Consider the following 18,576-nt stretch of genomic DNA (forward strand, 5'->3'; position numbering starts at 1 on the left):
CACCCACAAGCTGAAAATCAAGACTTATGTTCTTAAAGCCCAGTATCTACTTTGTAAATTGAAAAAAAAAGGGGGGGGTGACAATTGTTCAAAGAAGAAAAGTGTTGGCAAACTGTGTGTGTGTGTGTCTGTGTGTCCTATCCCAGGGATTGGTCTATCTGATAACTGTGTAGCTTTCAAAGAAGTAGGAAAATAAAAAATCAGATAAAGTAAGAAAAAATATTTAATTCATATATTTCCTCCCATAATTTTGTTAATTTTCTGGGTTTTTTTTAAACAGTTAATTTTCTACTTTATAGCAAGTTGATTTCATATACATGCTTTAAAGGATATATTTGGTATTATTCAAACTAAGTGTTTCAGTGTGGGGAACACCAGAGTTTCCATATAGTATCCTCTACCTCAAGCCCCAGTTTCACACTTGGGTTTCCTAGTCTTACCATCTCTAGGGTTTGCTTCAAAACAGAAGATGCTAAGCTTCAGTGTGAGGATACCTGGTGGTGTGGTGTAGTGGATGCATATTGGGCTGTGTTTGTCATTGTTGGTAGTTCAAGACCACCAGCAACTCTGAGGGAATCTATTAGTAATCAGCTTTTAGAAATCCTTCAGAATAATGAGGCTGGTATTGACCATGTATTCCTTTTGAAATGGTTAGGTATCTACATATGCATTTAAAGATATACATATTATATATGTTGTATATACAACATACACAATTAAAAGCAATACAAGTGTCTATAAATGTGCATTCCCATTAACCACAACAATGATGAGTATTTAAAGGCAACTCTAGGGCTTTGTTGTCGATCAAAACCAAAGCAAACATAGTTTCCTTGTTGCCAACAAATTGACTCTGTTTTACAGTGACTCCGGCAGTGTAGTGGTTAGACACTCGAAGTGAATGATCCCCCATTGGAAACTACCACTTGTTCCACTAGAGAAAGATATGGGAATCTGATTCTGTAAAGAGTTACTGCCTTGTAAATTCTATGGGGCAGTTCTACACTGTTCTAAAAGCTCATTATGAGTAGGAATCTGCTGGACAGCAAAGGGTAAAACTACAACATTGCAAGTTGTAAATTCAGAGACAAGGAGTATAGACACTCCTTTATCACTTATAAAATAAAATAAAAAGAAGGAAAGAGGGAGGATAAGAAATGCTAATGAAATTCTTAATGAGTTTGACAAGGGTTCAAAAGTTACGAAGTTAAAGAAAAAAAGCTCAGTGAATTGTACTAGTTGAGGTGGTTACAATCACTCTTCCCACAGTTCTTATATTTCTCTACTTTCTGGTATTATTTTTGCTATTTAAATGGCTTATTTTCTTAGTTTTTATGAAAACTGACTCAACATTTTCTCTATGAGCAGACAGTACACAGAAAGTATCATTTTTTAAAAATCTAACTGAAGTATGTTTTAAATAATTATTGCTTTTGCAATAATGATTATTTTAGATTTAAAAATAATGGTCCGAATACCATAATATACCTCACAATTTAATCTATTGTTAGTTCAACTCTACAATCTTCTTATTTATGTGTAATTTTCAAATTGTGTTGGTAATGATTAAGCTTCATCCCTGCATTTGTTATTCTTAATACATATAATTAATTTAATAGTTAGTAATTATGAAAATTATCAGTGTATTCTTACTTTTACATTTATATGACCTGAAATGCATTTAAAAAGAGAAAATATGTAACAGAATTGTCAACAAGGTTTATCATTGACTTCCAATTTTCTTTGTAATACAATTTTCTGGTTTGTGATAATACTGCATAAATTAGGATTATTTAATTGTGTAATCATTATTTAGTGTTTGCATACATGATCAATATAATTTGATTGAAATTTACTGGCAAGGAGTAAAATATAATTCTATATATGTACATACATATGTACATAGAGATACAGTAAAATTACAATGTTAGTTTATTTAATGTTGATGGACCAACTATACATATATCTCTATCTACACCTTTACCTACTCTTATATCCATATGCACATCTACAGCTACATCCACAGCTTTATCTAAATCTACACCCATAGCCATATATGTATATCCACATACAATCTGACAAGGAAACGAGATGAGAGAGGAAAAATGTGGGTTTCAGAGTTTTATACACAGCACCATACACCTGAGTTCATAAAGAAGGAGTTGAAATATAAAGTTGATTTTTTCTTTTCATATAAATATTCAAATATGGGTAAAATTGTTCAAATTATATTTTTGTCTTGTCATTGTGCAATGTTCAGCAACTAGGAAGGTAATTAAATACTGTCCCTCAAGGCTTCCTGTTCACACCAACATGTATCAACTTATAGTGCATCACTGCAGACAGTTTCTCTTGCTAATACACTTGTTTAGTTTGGTTAAAGTATCTAGAAAAGAAAGGATCAACCCAAACTGGATTTTGATAGCTTTTTAAAACAAAGTGTTCTGTGATTTTGCCACAAACAGTGGATTTTGATAGCTTTTCTTAATAAAGTCTTCTGTGATTTTGTTGACAATCCCATAGAAGTTCAAAACCTTGATAGAACCTGGAAAGGAAAATTTGTCAACAATTATATTGAAAAGCACATCTTAGGCTTTGTTCCCTAGAGAAGCAAAACCGGTGAAGCCTATATATTGTGCATGTATATATCAAGAAATTTGTATCAGGGATATGGCTCACATAGTTCTAGAAGCAGGAATGTCCAAGTCCAGGAAGAAGCCCAGTCCATGGGTCAGGTGTTAGGTTAGAGGCTTCGCCTGACGTGTGTAGCTGCGGGGGTGATGAACCCAAGATTACAAGAAAGATGGTAGGCTGGTAGCTGCAGCAGCAAATGAATACAAAGTCAGCAAGGTATATTGATGATTTCAGAGATAAACGAACCTAAGGTTGGCAGTTTAGATTAGGCTACTGGGCATTCCCAGGATCTGTAGGCATTATGACATGCTTAAGAAGAAGAGCAACAACAACCAAAAACCAGAGTTCAATGACCCACTTGCAGACTTGTCCACTTATACAGGAAGCAGTCTGTAACCACAGTGTGACAGGCCAGACTGATGAGAGAAATGAATCCAGTACACTCATATATATATATATGTGAGAGTTTTATATCAAGAAGCTTTATATGAGACGGCACCCTCTAGCCCCCCACCCCAAAAGCGACGGATTTTTTCCCCAAAGCTATATATTTTTAAAATTTTTACAAAACAACCTAATCAACTTCGAAGTACTCTCTATTATATTTAATACATTTGCCAAATCTGCAATTCTATTTTTGGAAACATTTTTCAAACTCATGTCTGATGGCTGGCAGCAGCTCACTTGTTGTCCTCACCTCTTCTACGTTTTCAATTGCTGTCTTTTCATATTCCTTTTCATTTGCTGAGGGAAAGAGGGGCCAGACTTCACCCAGCGTTCAACGATAGGAATGCAACATGTGGGCGTGGAGTAGGGCACAAGTGGAGAGGTCTGGGGGGGCCGGCCCAATCCCAACTACTAAGTGGACACCCCAGAAGAATTTTTTTCAAAGGTTGACATTGAATCTTCACCTCCTGGAGAGGGACATATCTGATCAGAGCACATAGGAGCAGAGGAAGGGGAAGAGTAGAGAGTGGAGCACATCCTGGCCCACCAGGCCTTGAGGACAATGTTACCAATTAGAGCAGCCAGTCCACAGAGAGGACCACATGGCCGGCCCCACTATGAGACATGATGCCCCTCAGTGACCCATAGACCTACAGGGGACAACACTGGAGACACAGTGTGGGAATTACACCCAATCTGATCCCACCACACGGAGGCAAAACACTAAGGAGGAATAATAGAGCAGCAAGGGAGTGGAGCAGCTGAGGTGCCCCGGGAATGCTGAAGGTGGACTTTGGGGCCAGGGAGTGGTGGCCCAACAGACTGGACTGGAAAACACTCCTGAAGGCCACCAAATGATCCCTGTAGTTAGTTCAATGGTTGCAATTCACTATCTATGAAGAAAAATGTATTACTTTAAAGTAAATACATTATGACATATTCAACCATAGAGTTGCTTAGTTTTGTAGCTTGAATAAACATACCATTAAAAATTTTAAACATCTTAGACTACCAAATTGTTAGAACAAAGTGTTCTTGTGTTGAGGGAGCATTTGAGCAGGGGCCCACTGTCCATCTGTTTTCTTAAGATTTAACCTATAAATATATGTACATAGATCTATTTCCCCCTTGTGGTGTATAAACATCTTTATATGCCTGTATTTAAATCTCTTTGACTACCCTTTGTTTCCTAGTTCTTTCCTCTATTTCTTTGTACTTGCCTCTTGTCCCACTATCATGTTCAGCCTTCATCTGGGTTTTAGGAATTCCTCTGTTACATTGCCCTTGATCCAGCCCTGCCAGACCTCTTCTAACCTCCTTGCCAGTGATTGGATCACTTGTTCCCTTGTCCCTGGATTTGTTAACACCCACTTCCTTTCCCCCACCTCACCTACTCCCATGTCCCCCTGAACTGTCATCCCATTGTAATCTCTTCTGGCTTATTTATCCCACCTATCCCTCGCAGGTAGACATGCTATGTACTATCACAAGACTGACTAAAACAAAGCAACAATAGAAAGTAAAACAATAGCTATGAAATAACAACAACAACACACACACACAAACTGTATAACTAGTTCAGAGTCTATTTGTTGCCCTTCATGAGTGCTTTCCAGTTGAGTCTGATGGGGTGCCATGCCCTGGCACTGCCTCTCTCCCTGGGACCTCATTGCTCTGCTCCCCCTGCTGATCTGCTTCATGCCCCCAGAGGCTGGCTTTTGCATAGTGAGATCATAGCAGGTACAATTTCTGCCATGTGTCTCCAGTGTTGTTCCCAATGGTGCTATGTTTTAATGAGGAATGCTGTGTACCATCCCGTGATGAGGCCGACCCTGTGGTCATCTCTGTGCATTGCTGTTCTGAGCAGGAACATTGTCCTCAGGGATTAGTGAGCCAGGATGTGCTTCACTCTCCCCCCACCTGCTTTCTCCCTCATTGGCTCCTGTATGATCTGATCAGCAAGTCCCTCTTCTTGAACTGTAGCTTTATTGTTGTTCTCTGAAGTGAATTCTTCTGGGGGGTCTGGTGGTGATGTCCACTTAGTTGGTAATGGGGCCACCCCTCCGGCCTCTCTATCAGTTCCCTGCTTCATGTCAGTGCGTTGCACTCTTGGTTTGAGATGCTCACCTTCCTGGCACAATTGCTGAAGACAATTGGTGCACAAGCAAATGTGGTGAAGAAATATGATAGTGCCCAGCTACCAAAAGATATAGAATCTGAAGTCTTAAAGACCTGAAGATAAACAAGCAGCCATCTAGCTGGGAAACAACAAAACCCACATGGAAGATGCATACCAGCCTGTCCCAACTCGATCAATGAGGACAAAGTGTGTGCATAACCAAAAGTTGTGAAGAAAGTTGATAGTGCCTAGCTATCAAATATATAGAATCTGGGGTCCCATAGGCTGGAAGATCAACAAGGGGCCATTTAACTGAGAAACAACAAAACCCACATGGATGAAGCACACCAGCCTGAGAGATCATAAGGCATCAAAGGGATCAGGTATCAGCCATCAAGGACCAAAAATAAAAAAAAAACCATAGCATTGTGAATGAGGGGGAGTGCAAAGTGGAGACCCAGGGCCCATCTGTGTAAATTGGACTTCCCCTTGCAGAAGGGCTACAGGGAGGAGATGAGTGACCCAGGGTGCAGTGTAGCAATGATGAAATATACACTTTTCCTCTAGTTGTTGAAGGCTTCCTCTCCCCCACTGTCATGATCCCAACTCAAACTTACATATCTGGCTTTGCCAGAGGATGTACATTGGCACAGATAGGAACTGGAAATACAGGGAATCCAGGACAGATGAACCCCTCAGGACCAGTGGTGAGAGTGGCATTATCAGGTGGGTGGAGGGAAGGAGAGGGAGAAGGGAGAACAGATTACAAGGTCTACATATTACCTCCTCCCTGGGGGACGGACAGCAGAGAAGTGGGTGAGGGGACACATCAGATGGTATACGATATGACAAAATAATAATAATTTATAAATAATCAAGGGCTCAGGGGGAAGAGGGAAAGGAGCAGGGAGGGAGGGGAAAATGAGGAGCTGATACCAAGGGCTCAAGTAGAAAGTTGTTTTGAAAATGATGATGGCAACATATGTACAAATGTGCTTGACACAATTGATGTATGTATGGATTGTGATAAGAGTTCTATGAGCCCCTAGTAAAATTTAAAAAAATTTTAAATGTGAAAAAAAGAAAAATTTAAAACTAAAACCTCACTGCTCTGTTCATTTGTGAATATCAGTGACTCTATAGAAAAGAGCGGAACTGCCCTCTGGGTTTTATCAGACTTAACATTTGCTTCAGTATAGACAGCCTCCTCTTTCTCTCTCAGAGCGACTGCTGAGTTCAAACAGTTCACTTTGTGCTGTGCAGTTCAGTGCATAAGCTTATGCCACCAACACTTATAAAACATGTCATATGTTCTTCATAAATAAGTAATTCAATGTTGTTGTGTTATTTTAATTTTGACCTCATATAATTGTTTATTCTGAGAAGGGTTGTGTGGTTACACATTGGGCTGTGAACCTCAAGGTCAACACTTCAAATCCACTAGCTATGCCTATGGAGAAACAACCAGGCTTCTTACTTCCATAAATCGTAGGTTTCAGAAACTCGCCGGGGCAGTTCTATCCTGCCCTTTTGGGGTCACCATGTCAGGATTGTCTCAGTGCCCATGAGAAGAGACGTTTAAAAAGTAAAACTTATAAATTGCTAATATAGTTAAGTAAATAAATATATATATATCCTGCTAACTACAGATTATACAGTTTACATGGATAAAATGAGATTATCAGCTAAAATGATTTTTAAATTTCTTTTGCAAAAGTTATGCCAAATAATAAAACTTATTCTAATAGCAAAGGTTCCCACACTTATTTGGCTTAGCACCCACTTTTCAGAAAAAAATAAAGTACTCAGTTGTATCCTGGCATTTAAGCAGTTTTGTAATATATCCCATAAACCAGGAGAAGTTGTAGATTCTGTTTTTAAAGGCCATGCCCCACCCAACCGCCATATTATTTCAGCACTCTCTAGGGGATCAGTGTTGCCCACTTTGAGAAGCAATGTCAATAAGAATCACTGATGTTTCATGTTAAGGACTAACTTTCCAAATTTATCTCAGATCTTCAAAGCTGAGAAGTAATATTTGTTTTAAAATTAGAATATTAAAATCTAAATCTGTCTTGTCACCAAAATAGTTTGCAATAAACAGCAATGAAGGTGGGCCTATCTGATCTCCTTTGCCTTCCCAGTTGCAATGATGTAGGAGTCGGACATGCCTCCACAATGCTTATTTCTTCACTTATTACAACATCAACTCTTCCTCCCTTTCCACTCTATATCCATGCTGGGTTCTATGACGCAATGAAATAATTACTCAAAACCCATAGACAAATACTCATGGTGAAGGGGATTGATTATCAGGGAAGTTAGGCTACCATAAGTCAGAATCAGCTAACAACATGTATACAGTCATTGGTCGTCTCAGGCAGCTGCCAAATCTCTCTCTGGTTCTCAGTCTTTCAGCCACATGGTCCCTTGGCCTTTGCTTCCATGGGTCAGGTGGTCAGCTAGACTATCTCCCAGCCCACGGCCTCAGGACAGATTACGAGAAGTACTCCAAGATCTCAGAGACATTCCTTTGAGATTTTGTCCTAACTGGTGAATCTGGTCTGGGAGGCTGCTGCCAAATTCGCCGGAAATCTTGGACCTGCTCTTCCAATAGTTCCACTCTCTCTGTGTCCCAGATGGCTCTTAGACACAAAGCAATGGTTTTGGTGGCAGTGTGGTTGTCTTTTAGCTAACCATACGCCTACAGGAAAACAAATGAGGGTGTCTTAAGTAAAGTCTTAAAGGTGCCCCCAAAGAAACAAAAGTTATAGCTTGGTTTACACTCTTTACTATGGTAGAATCTAAACACACCACTGTGGAAAGAAGTGTGACTTAATTCACGCCCTGTACTAAAGCCAGGTCTTAAAATCAATATAATTCTATCCATGAATATAGAAGCAACACCCCTTCCAAAATGGGATTACAGTCACAGGCATAGAATCCAGGATTATAATACATCCCTTGTGAAAATATGGCCTGAAGGGCCATATTAATAGACTAAAATTCACATAACAAATAAAATTCTAAATGCACTGAAAATATCAATACGAAGATGTACATATCATTAAGAAGGAATGAGGTCTTCATGTGAGATAGTAAAATAGCTTTCTATTACTGGTTTAGACAAGATTCTGGATTCCGTAAAAAGCTTCTTTCACAGTAGTAAGTTATTACTAAACATTGGTATGCATTTAAATAAAACCTCAATAGTAAATCTTTTCCTCATTTTAGTGGATTTTCATTTAGGAATATTTCACCAAATATTATGACTTATTTCAGAGCAAATTGCAACAATATTAACTTTCTAAATAGCTAGGATTTCTTCTTTGGACAATGTAGTCTAAGGGGTTAAAGAGAGAGTGTAAACATAACAAGAGAAGAAAACACAACTTGCATATTTGGGGTGTCAGGAAGGGATTAATGAGAACATTAGTACAATTAAGTTATTTGAGAATCACGATACTGCTTGGAGAGAGAGAGAGAGAGAGAGAGAGAGAGAGAGAGAGAGAGAGAGAGATTGAGAGAGAGAGAGAGAGAGAGATTGAGAGAGAGAAAGAGAGAGAGAGATTGAGAGAGAGAGAGAGAGAGAGAGAGATTGAGAGAGAGAGAGAGAGAGAGAGAGAGAGAGAGAGAGAGAGAGAGAAAGAGAGAGAGAGAGATTGAGAGAGAGAGAGAGAGAGATTGAGAGAGAGAAAGAGAGAGAGAGATTGAGAGAGAGAGAGAGAGGGAGAGAGAGAGAGAGAGAGAGAGAGAGAGATTGAGAGAGAGAAAGAGAGAGAGAGATTGAGAGAGAGAGAGAGAGAGAGAGAGAGAGAGAGAGAGAGAGAGAGAGAGAGAGAGAGAGAGAGAGATGCTTCTTCCTGATCAATTCTTACTCTTGATTTGCTTTTGCTTCCTGTTCATGCCCATAGTAGGGAGCTCTGGTTGCTATCAACAGCCTCCCAGCTAAACTACTATCCAAAATATCTCCAGTTTAAAGCTATCAGTAGAATGTCCAGTCTGCTGTCATAAGATTACAGACGTGGAAAGTCTGTATGGTAGTTCCACTATGTTCTACAATGTTTCTCTGACTCAAAATCAAATTAATGACAGTGATGAGGGCTGATGGGCTGATGTTGTTGATGCTGTTGTTAAGTGGCTTTGAGTCAGCTTCACCTCATAGACACCCCATGCACAATGTAACAAAGCACTGTTCTGTCCTGTGAAATCCTCACACTTGTTTAAGTGCTTGAGTCCATTGGTGCAGCCACTGGGTCACTCCATCTCACTGAGGGCATTCCTCCTTTTGGCTGCCCCTCCCCTTGACCAAGCATGATGCCTTGTCCAGGGACTGATTTCTCTTGACAACACATCCAAAGTACGTGAAATGCAGTCCCAGAATCCTTGTCTTTCAGAGCGCCCTGGCCATACCTCTTTCAAGGCAGATTTGTTTGTCCTTTTGGTAACCCTTGGTACTTCTAAATTCTTCTCAACTATCACAATTCAATTGAGTTTATTCTTCTTCAGTCTTCTTATTCATGGTTCAACTTTCACATATGTGAGGCAATTGTCAATACTATGGCTTACTTTGGTCCTCAAAGCAGTGTCCATGTCCTCCGAAACTGCAAACAGCATTGACAGAGTAACAATTCTTCATGTAAGTCAGATTATCTGATTATTTTCTCAACATACAGATTAAACAAGTGTGATGAGAGGATGTATCCCTGATCATACATTTCCTGAGTTTAAGTTGTGCAGAGTCCCCTCGTTCTGCCTTCTGATCCATGTCTAGGTTCCACATCAGCACAATGCAATGTTCTAGAATTCCCATTCATTTCATAGTTTGTTCATAGTTTCTTATGAACTACAGAATAAAATGTTTTTGCATACTTAATAAAACACATGTAGACAATTTTCTGGTAGTCTCTGCGTTCAGCCAAGATCTATCTGATTTCCCTTGCTTCACATTTTTTTCTGAATCTACCCTGAACTATGGCAACTTTCTGTCAATTTACTGCTGCAATTGGTGTTGAATGCTCTTCAGCAAAATTGTAATTAATTCCAATGATATTATTCTCTAATTTGAGTATTCCATTGTGTCCCTTTTCTGTAGAATGGGTACAAATATGGATCCCTTTCAGATATTTCTAAATTTCCAGCCATATAAGATTAAGCACTTCCAGTGATTTCTCCGTTGGTCAAAACATTTTAATGGTAGCCCATCCATTCCTGAACCTTTGTTTTTATTTAATACTATTGATTGTTGCTCAGGGTGGTTTGTTTACTAGTTCTTTTTGGTACAGTGACTGTGTATTCTTTCCTTATTTTCCTTGATGCTTCCTGCATCATACAATATTTTGTGCATAGAGTCCTTCAATATTTCAATTCATGGCTTGACGTTTTTCTTGAGTTCTTTCAGTTTAAGATAGCTGAATATGTTCGTCCTTTGTGGTTTTTACGTTCTTGATCTTTGTGCATATCATTATCATATTTGACTTTTTAATCTTGAGCTACATTTTGACATTTTCTGTTCCGCTCTTTGACTTCAGGATTCCTTCCAAATGCTTGTTATTAAGAGCAAGTTTCAGAATCTCCTCTGGCATCCAGGCTAATCTTTTCTTTATTTCTCGTCTTTTTAATGATGTTTGCTTACTTTATGAAGGGTGTTCTTTAAGTCCTCTGTCATTAGTATTCCCTGAAGCACATTCATTCTCGAGATGTCCTGGAAATGCAGGTGGGGTAGACTCAGGGTAATTTATTGGCGCTTGTGGACTTGTTTTAATTTTCTTAAGTTTTATCTTGATTTGCCATAGGGGTAATTATGATCTATTCCAAAATCATCCCCCAAGGACCTAGTTTTAGCTCCTGATATTGAGCTTCTCCATTGTGTATTCCCACAGATTTAGTTAACTTTATTTCTGTGTATTCCATCTAGAGACCTCCACGTGCAAAGTTGCTGTTTGTGTTGTTGAGCAAAGGTCTTTTCAATGAAAAAGTGCTTGGCCTTGTGAAATTCGGTATTTTGATCTCCAGCTTTGTTTTCTCCCCAACTTTTGCATTCCAACTGCCAATAATCGTTCAAACATCTTGATTGCATGTTGGATCAATTTCAAACTGAATTCGATGGTCAGTGCATACATTTGAATAATGCTTGTACTGATTGGAAATCCTGGGAGTGTGATAGATATAGTGACAATTGAAATGTCCATTTGACAATGAATGGGAAGTCATTCCTGGCATGGTAAATCATATGATTTTCTGATTCAAAATGGCTAATATCAGTCTATTGCAGATCTCTTATGTCCAGGATGTTGATCTTTCTAAATTCTATTTAATTTTTGACAACTTCCAATTTCCCTAGACTTTTACTTTGTACAGATAGATTTCTGCAGCTGTTTATTCTTACCTTGAGCTGTCTCCAATCAGCAAGTGAACATCCCTAGGGCCCACTCACATGGGCTTTACCTCATGAATATCACCGTGGTAAACTTTACTTGGAGAAAGCAGCTCCTCTTCGTCACATTTTAAGCACCTTCTGGTGTGAGAGGTCAATGCTCTTGCACTCTCCGACAGTATTCTGTTTCCATTCTTTAGGCCTTCGAGATCTGACAATGTTTCGATCTATGCATAAGGTTTTCAGAAGATACTTCCTCTCGAGTGGACAGCCTGGATTTTAGTCTGGAAGCTCTAAACTCTTATCAATTTGTGTGACCCTTCTGACATGTGAAATGCCAGTGCTCTGGCTTCCATCATCACAGCAACACAAAAGTCACCCTGGGACCACAAAATGACAGGCACGTGGTGGAGATGCACACAAGGTGACTACAAATACTATGCTCTGAGTTAGGAGCACCTTAGTCTCCAGAGGGACATCATGGGTCTTTAACACTTTAAAGAGACCGATTGTAGCAGACTTACCCAATTCAGTGTCTTGTTTGGAAATCTCTTGGCTGCTACTTTCATGAGCATTGATTTTAAATGTATACAAGATGAAATATTTGACAAGTACAATCTTTTCTTCATTTATAGTGATGTTATCTCAGTCTCCTTATGAGGATTTTTCTTTTCTCTTCATTGATCTGCAATCCATACTGAAAGCTGAAATGCTTCATCTTCATCAGCAAACACTTCAACTCCTCTTTGCTTTCAGCAAACCAAGTTGTGTCCTTCCTCCCCTTCTATTGTCCTGCTACTGTTAAGGTAGTCAAGCTTCTTGGATTATTTGCTCAGCATAAAGATTGAATAAGTAAAATAAAATAGTATAACCCCAAAGCACACCTTTCTAGATCTTAAAGCAAGCAGGGTTCAATATTTTGCCCATAGAATATTTCAATATAACAACTTGAGGTTTGAATTATTTCTTTAGTTTGTTCAGCTTGAGATGTATGAGTATGTTTTTCCCCTTTGGATCTTTACTTCCAGATCTTATCATATTTCACTATAATTTTTTTCTTCCCCCTAGAGTTACTCTCTGAAATTTTATATTCAGCTCTTTGACTTCAATTCTTCAATTTGCTTTAGCTAATCTACTTTAAAGAATTAAATAGCAAGTTTTAGATTTTATTCTGGCATTGACTTTGGTCTTTTTTATCTTTGTCTTTTTAATGATCTTATGCATTCTTCCGGCATTGTCATTGATGTCATTCCACAATTCACTTAGTCTTCAGTCATCTGCCTTCAATGCATCAAATCTACCCTTGAGATAATATCTATATTTGCATAGGATATATTTAAGTTTATACATTGTATCTCATAGACTTGTTTTAATTTTTTTGAACTTTAACTTGTACATCTGGGAAATTGGTGATATGTTGTAAAATCAAAGTCTCATTTGTGCTGCTGGTATTGAACATCTCCATCATGTCATCCCACAGAGATAGCCAATGTGGTATGGGCATATCTCATTAGGTAAAGTCCATGTGTAGTGGGCCATTATGTTATTGAACAAAAATATATTTTCACAATGAAGAAGTAATTTTCTTGCAAAATTCTGTCCTGTGATATCCAGTTTGGTTTCTATCACTAGGACCAAATTGACAACTACTGCTCCTTTTTCTTGTTTTCAGCTGTTGCATTCCAATTGCCAGTAATTATCCAAGCACCTTAATTTGTGTATTTGATCAGTTTCAGATTGAAAAATTTGTTAGAGTTTTTTAATTTGCACATTCCAAAGATGAGGCTTTCTACTCCCTTAAACTATTATGATATTAGAAATGCATGGGGCAGTTATACTTTGTCCCATAGGGACTATAACTGGGAAATAACTGAGTGGCAGTGAGTAAGTAAGTAAATTCTCATTAAATATGAATGCCCGGTATTTCCCCGTTTCATAATATTCCTAAGGATTCTTACTTAGGATACCTGCGTGATTTTGGATATTGTTTTCAACAGCCATATTTCTAGCAAGAAAACAAATATACCACATGCTAGCAGACTCTGACTCTTACAGACATTATAATGTTTGGGAAACTTCAGCTCTCTAGGAGGGCACATGGTCTCACTTTTGACTATAGAGCGGTTAGTGGTTTTAAACTGCTGACAACGTGGTTAGCAGCCTGATGCTTAAATCACAGCATCACCAGGGCTCTTTCAGTGCCAATATCCAAGAAAAAAAAAACAAATCCACTGCCATCAATAGGATTGGACTTCTAGCAACCATCAGCAGGGGTTACAGGCATTGTAGGCTTTTTGAGAGCAGGTGGCCCCATCTTTCTCCTGAAGAGGGGCTGGTGGACTTGAATAGCCTATCTGGCAGTCCACCAGGGCTGGTCACCAGGGCTCCTGTGCAGAGCCACTGTTCAACAACAAAAACACATCCTCACTCTCATCGAGTGGATTTTGTTTCATAGTGACCCTGTAGGACAGAGTAAAAGTGGGTTTCTGAGACTTGGTTTTCTGAGACTTTACCAGGACAGAAAGCCTCAGCTTTTTCACACAGAGCTGCTAGTGGTTTCAAACTGCTGACCTTATGGTTAGCATCCAAATGCATAATCATTAAGTTACTAGGGCTCCTTAGTGCCAGCACAGTGCCTTAAAGTTTAAAGTAAACACCTCTTAACACCATATTTCTCACAACATGAAAAAGCAAACAAATAAATAGTTGTTGTCTATTATTAGCTTCTACCTAGCCAACCTTTGTTTCATGGGTACACACATAATAAGAGTCTGTGCCTTCTCCAAGACTGAGTGTTAGTAGGACAGTTGTCTTTCTTCCTACACAATTTTATTCTGGAAGCCCTACTGAAACCTCTCTGGTAAAACACACACTTCCACTGAGAAATAGGTGATGGGTGTGCATGAGAACTATCGGCTAAGACTGGAACCACATTTTTACTTGTAGCAGGTGAGAATTCTACCATTAAACCACCAGAATTTGTATAATTTTATAATATATAAAACATTGCCATACCACCAATTGCATTCTTCCAAAATGAGATCAAACACTAATGCCCATAATAACATAAGACAACGTAATAATAAAGTATTATGTTAAAAGTCATGATAACGTATTCAAGAGAGGAGAATTAAATCTAGGCTTTATGCGGATTTCAGTGTGCTGCAAAGCATGGAACACCATAATAAACTATGAGTAACCTTGAGAAGAATGGGAATTCCAAAACACTTCATTGTCTTCAAGAGGAACTTGTACATGGATCAAGAGGCAGTTTTGCAAACCAAACAAGGGTATACTGTATGGTTAGACATCAGGAAAGGCGTATGTCAATGTTATATCCTCTCATCCTACTTGTTCAATCTGTGTGCTCAGGAAATAATTAGAGAGGCTGGTTTTCATGAAGTAGAATGTGACTCCAGAATTGGAGAAAGGTTTATTAACAAACTGCAATATCCAAATGCTATAACCTTGCTTGCTTAAAGTGAGGAGAACAAGAAGCACTTGCTGATGAAGATCAAAGATTGAGCCTTCAGTATAGATTACAGTTCAATGAAAAGAAGACCAAAATCTTCACAGCTGCACCACTAAGTAGCACCATGATAAATGGAAAAATATATTGAAGTTATGAAGGATTTTGTCTTGCTTGGATCCACAATCAGTGCTCATGAAAGCAGCAGCCAAGAGATCAAAGGACATATTGCATTAGGTAAATCTGCTACACAAGACCTCTTTAGAGAATTGAAGCTCAAGGAGATTATTTTGAGGACTAAGGTAAACCTGACCCAAGTCATGGTATTTTCCATTGCATCATATTCATGGAAAAGTTGTACATTGAATAAGGATGACCAAAGAAGACTGGATGCATTTGAATTGTGGTGCTGGGGAAGCATATTGAGAATGCTGTGGACTATTATAATGACAAACAGACCCGTCTTGTAAGAAGTACTCCCAGAGTGCTTCTTGGAGGCAAAGATGGCAAGATTTTATCTTGCATACTTTGGATATATTGTCAGGAGAGACTAGTTTCTGGAGAAGGACATCATTCTTGGTAAGAGAGCAGGGGGAGCAAAACAGAGGAAGCCCCTCAAGGAGATGGATTGAACAGAGATCGCATGAGATCGCTCATGTATAGGAACAATGTAAAGGACAGCACAGGACACAGGTCAGTGTAGTGTTTTGTTCTGCTGTGCAAAGGATCTCTATGAATTGGAACCAACTCAATGACACCTAACAGCATACAACTCATAACTGTCAGGGGTACCTCGTCAATACCTTACAACCCATCTATGGGGGAAGTCACCCCTTACAATTTTAGTCATCTTATATTGCTGAGGAGACCATGTATCTGTGGCCTCCTTTCATTTGCAACATGCAAACATCTCCCATGTGTTTGTAGATGTAGACTTTTTTCAAGGGTGGCTTTTCTTTTCTACTGTGTTTCTCTAAGATTCCTTGGTCTTCTTGGGTTTAACTCATATTTCTATAGAGTTGGACTACAGAACACTGCTTTCTATGGTGTGTTGAAGGCAGCACACAGCTGGAACGGTGATGAGTTTCTGTAAGGAGCCTGGCGGTTCAGTAGTCAAGTACTGGGATGCAACCAAAAGTTTGATGCTTTGAATTAGCAGCTTCTCCTTTGCAGGAGGAGCTGCAATAGGCTTTGATCAATTTATAGAGCCTTGAAAACCCCTCACGCGGTTCTCCTTGGTCCTAAAGTGTCACTGTGCTAGAACTGCTTGGATAGCAATAAAACTCACTGCCGTGGCGTCAACTCTGGCTCACGGTGACCAGACAGAACATCCTAGGACTTTTCCTCTGGCAGCTGAGACTGTAGCTCTTTAACAGCGTAGAAAGACTGCTCTTTCATCCATAGATTGGCTGGTGACTTCGATCTTCTGACCTCAAGATTAGTGGCCTAACATGTAACAGCCACACTACCAGAATTCCTTTGGATGGAAATGTATTTAGGAAAAATATTTTTGCTATAGTGAATGAATGATTTACTTGTTCTAGTTCCTTCTATTCATTTGTTACAAAATTAAAAGGTAAAATAAAATTTATTTTCAATATTAGTTCCCTTCTTCCCCAATAACTTTTTTAAAAGGAGGCTATAAAATAAGGTACTATCTACTGCACCCAAAGGATCTAAAGGCATATCTTTTCATTTTTCTAAGGTCCAGGAATTTGCTTTTCTAATGCATTCATCCAAATTTTGTCTTATGAGTATTTTTGAATGAGAAATAGAGGTCAAATTTTGAGTGTGAAAAAATACGTTTTTTTTTTTTTTCCATTTTTATCTCCCGTGGTAACTTACTTCTACTGGGGAGATCATAATTTCTCCCTCAAGTATTCTAAAGAACTGAATTAAATATATTGCTTTAATCTTTGCTTCCCATTGGGGCTTCATTTTCCCAAATAGTGTTACTTAGCAACCCACGTATAGGAATGCCATAAGGCTGGGTACAGTTCTCTTTGGTTGTGCATGTTATAATCTTAAATCTAGTGTGTTGGGCTGCAATCCAAAAGGTTGGTGGCTCACCACCAGCAGCTCCACAGGAGAAAGGCTGGATTTTCTACTCCCATAAAGTGAGTATTGGAAACCCAGTGGGGCTCACCATGAGTCAGCAGTGACTAGATACAGTGAGTTTGAGGTTTGGGGAGAGGACCGATTCATGTGCATTACTTTGTAAATGATAGCTGGATAGAGATTTATATGTGTCTTTATGCATGCATAACTAATGTTCTCAGACTTTGTGAAATGTGTCCAAATCTTACCCTCTGAGCTACTGTAATTACATCATAAACAAAGAATACTTTTAGAGGTTATCAGTTCATTCTTTTCTGTCTGCAAGCTTTCCCTCTCGTAGAAATTCAACTCTGTGCCTGTTTTTTTATTTGTTTTTATTAAACCTTGACTCCTCTGACTATAGTAAATGGCTTTTGGACACTTATTGAGAAGGGAATAGCTTCGTATTTGTTAATTTTGACTTTAAAAGCAGTTAAGTAGCAGCACATCTTCTCTCCTTTTTCTATATCCCTTTCCTTATTCTATGGATTGCTGTTTAAGACCTTCACCTTCCTTCTAAGCAATTCTCCTTTCTTTCTCAGCTCAATAACTATGTTTTTGCTTTCATTTTTAGCACAGCTCTAATTCTGACATAAAACAATAAACTTTTAAAACTGATTTTTTCATTGGATATCTGTGCAATTTTAAAACCAAGAGAGATAGGGTCCTGTAAGATATTATCTTCAAGGTCTTCAAAATGTTACCTTTCCTAGGCTTTAAATTATTATTTTTGGTATATTTTCCCTCTATCAATTTTATGATACAACTTCTCCTGATATAAAATTTATGTTATCTGTTCATTAAAAAATTCTGGTGATATTAATTTGCATTACAGACAGTATGGGTTTTTCAAATCCACAGTTGTAATCCGGATGAGTGTCAGAGACAGTTTGTGAACATGGGGTAACAGATTGATTCCTTGAACTTCTGCAATGTCATAAACGGTGATGATGCCAATGTTTCTTGCTTGGATGTGATATCTTTTCAAACAAGACACCGAGGGATGCAGTATTGAGTCAGCCACATCCCAGGTGGCCACAGATCAGTGACTCTAAGCTTTACATCACCCAAAGTTGCACCCCAGTCTTCTTTCACTGAGAGTGGACACTGTGATTTTTTTTGCTGTTTATTATTTGTTTATTTTCTTTCATTTTTAAAGTTCAAGTTTTCACACCTGTGGGGGGAAATTAAAAAAAAAACAATAAGCTTGGAGGGCAAAGTGGTTCTATTAGCCAATATCACACAACAAATATGGCTTTATCTCTTTTGAAGTGACCTTTCTTGCAATTAGTAATTCCTCTGATAATGAAGTACAACCCTTCAGGATCCTGAGGCTCTTTTCAGGAGCATGTGCTGTCTTGTTCCTCACAACCTCCCTCAGTTTACATCAAGAGGATATTGAATTATTATTGCGAGAGCTTTTCCAGCCTTTCG

Source organism: Tenrec ecaudatus, chromosome 11, assembly GCF_050624435.1.
Source record: "Tenrec ecaudatus isolate mTenEca1 chromosome 11, mTenEca1.hap1, whole genome shotgun sequence".
Lineage (NCBI taxonomy): Eukaryota > Metazoa > Chordata > Mammalia > Afrosoricida > Tenrecidae > Tenrec > Tenrec ecaudatus.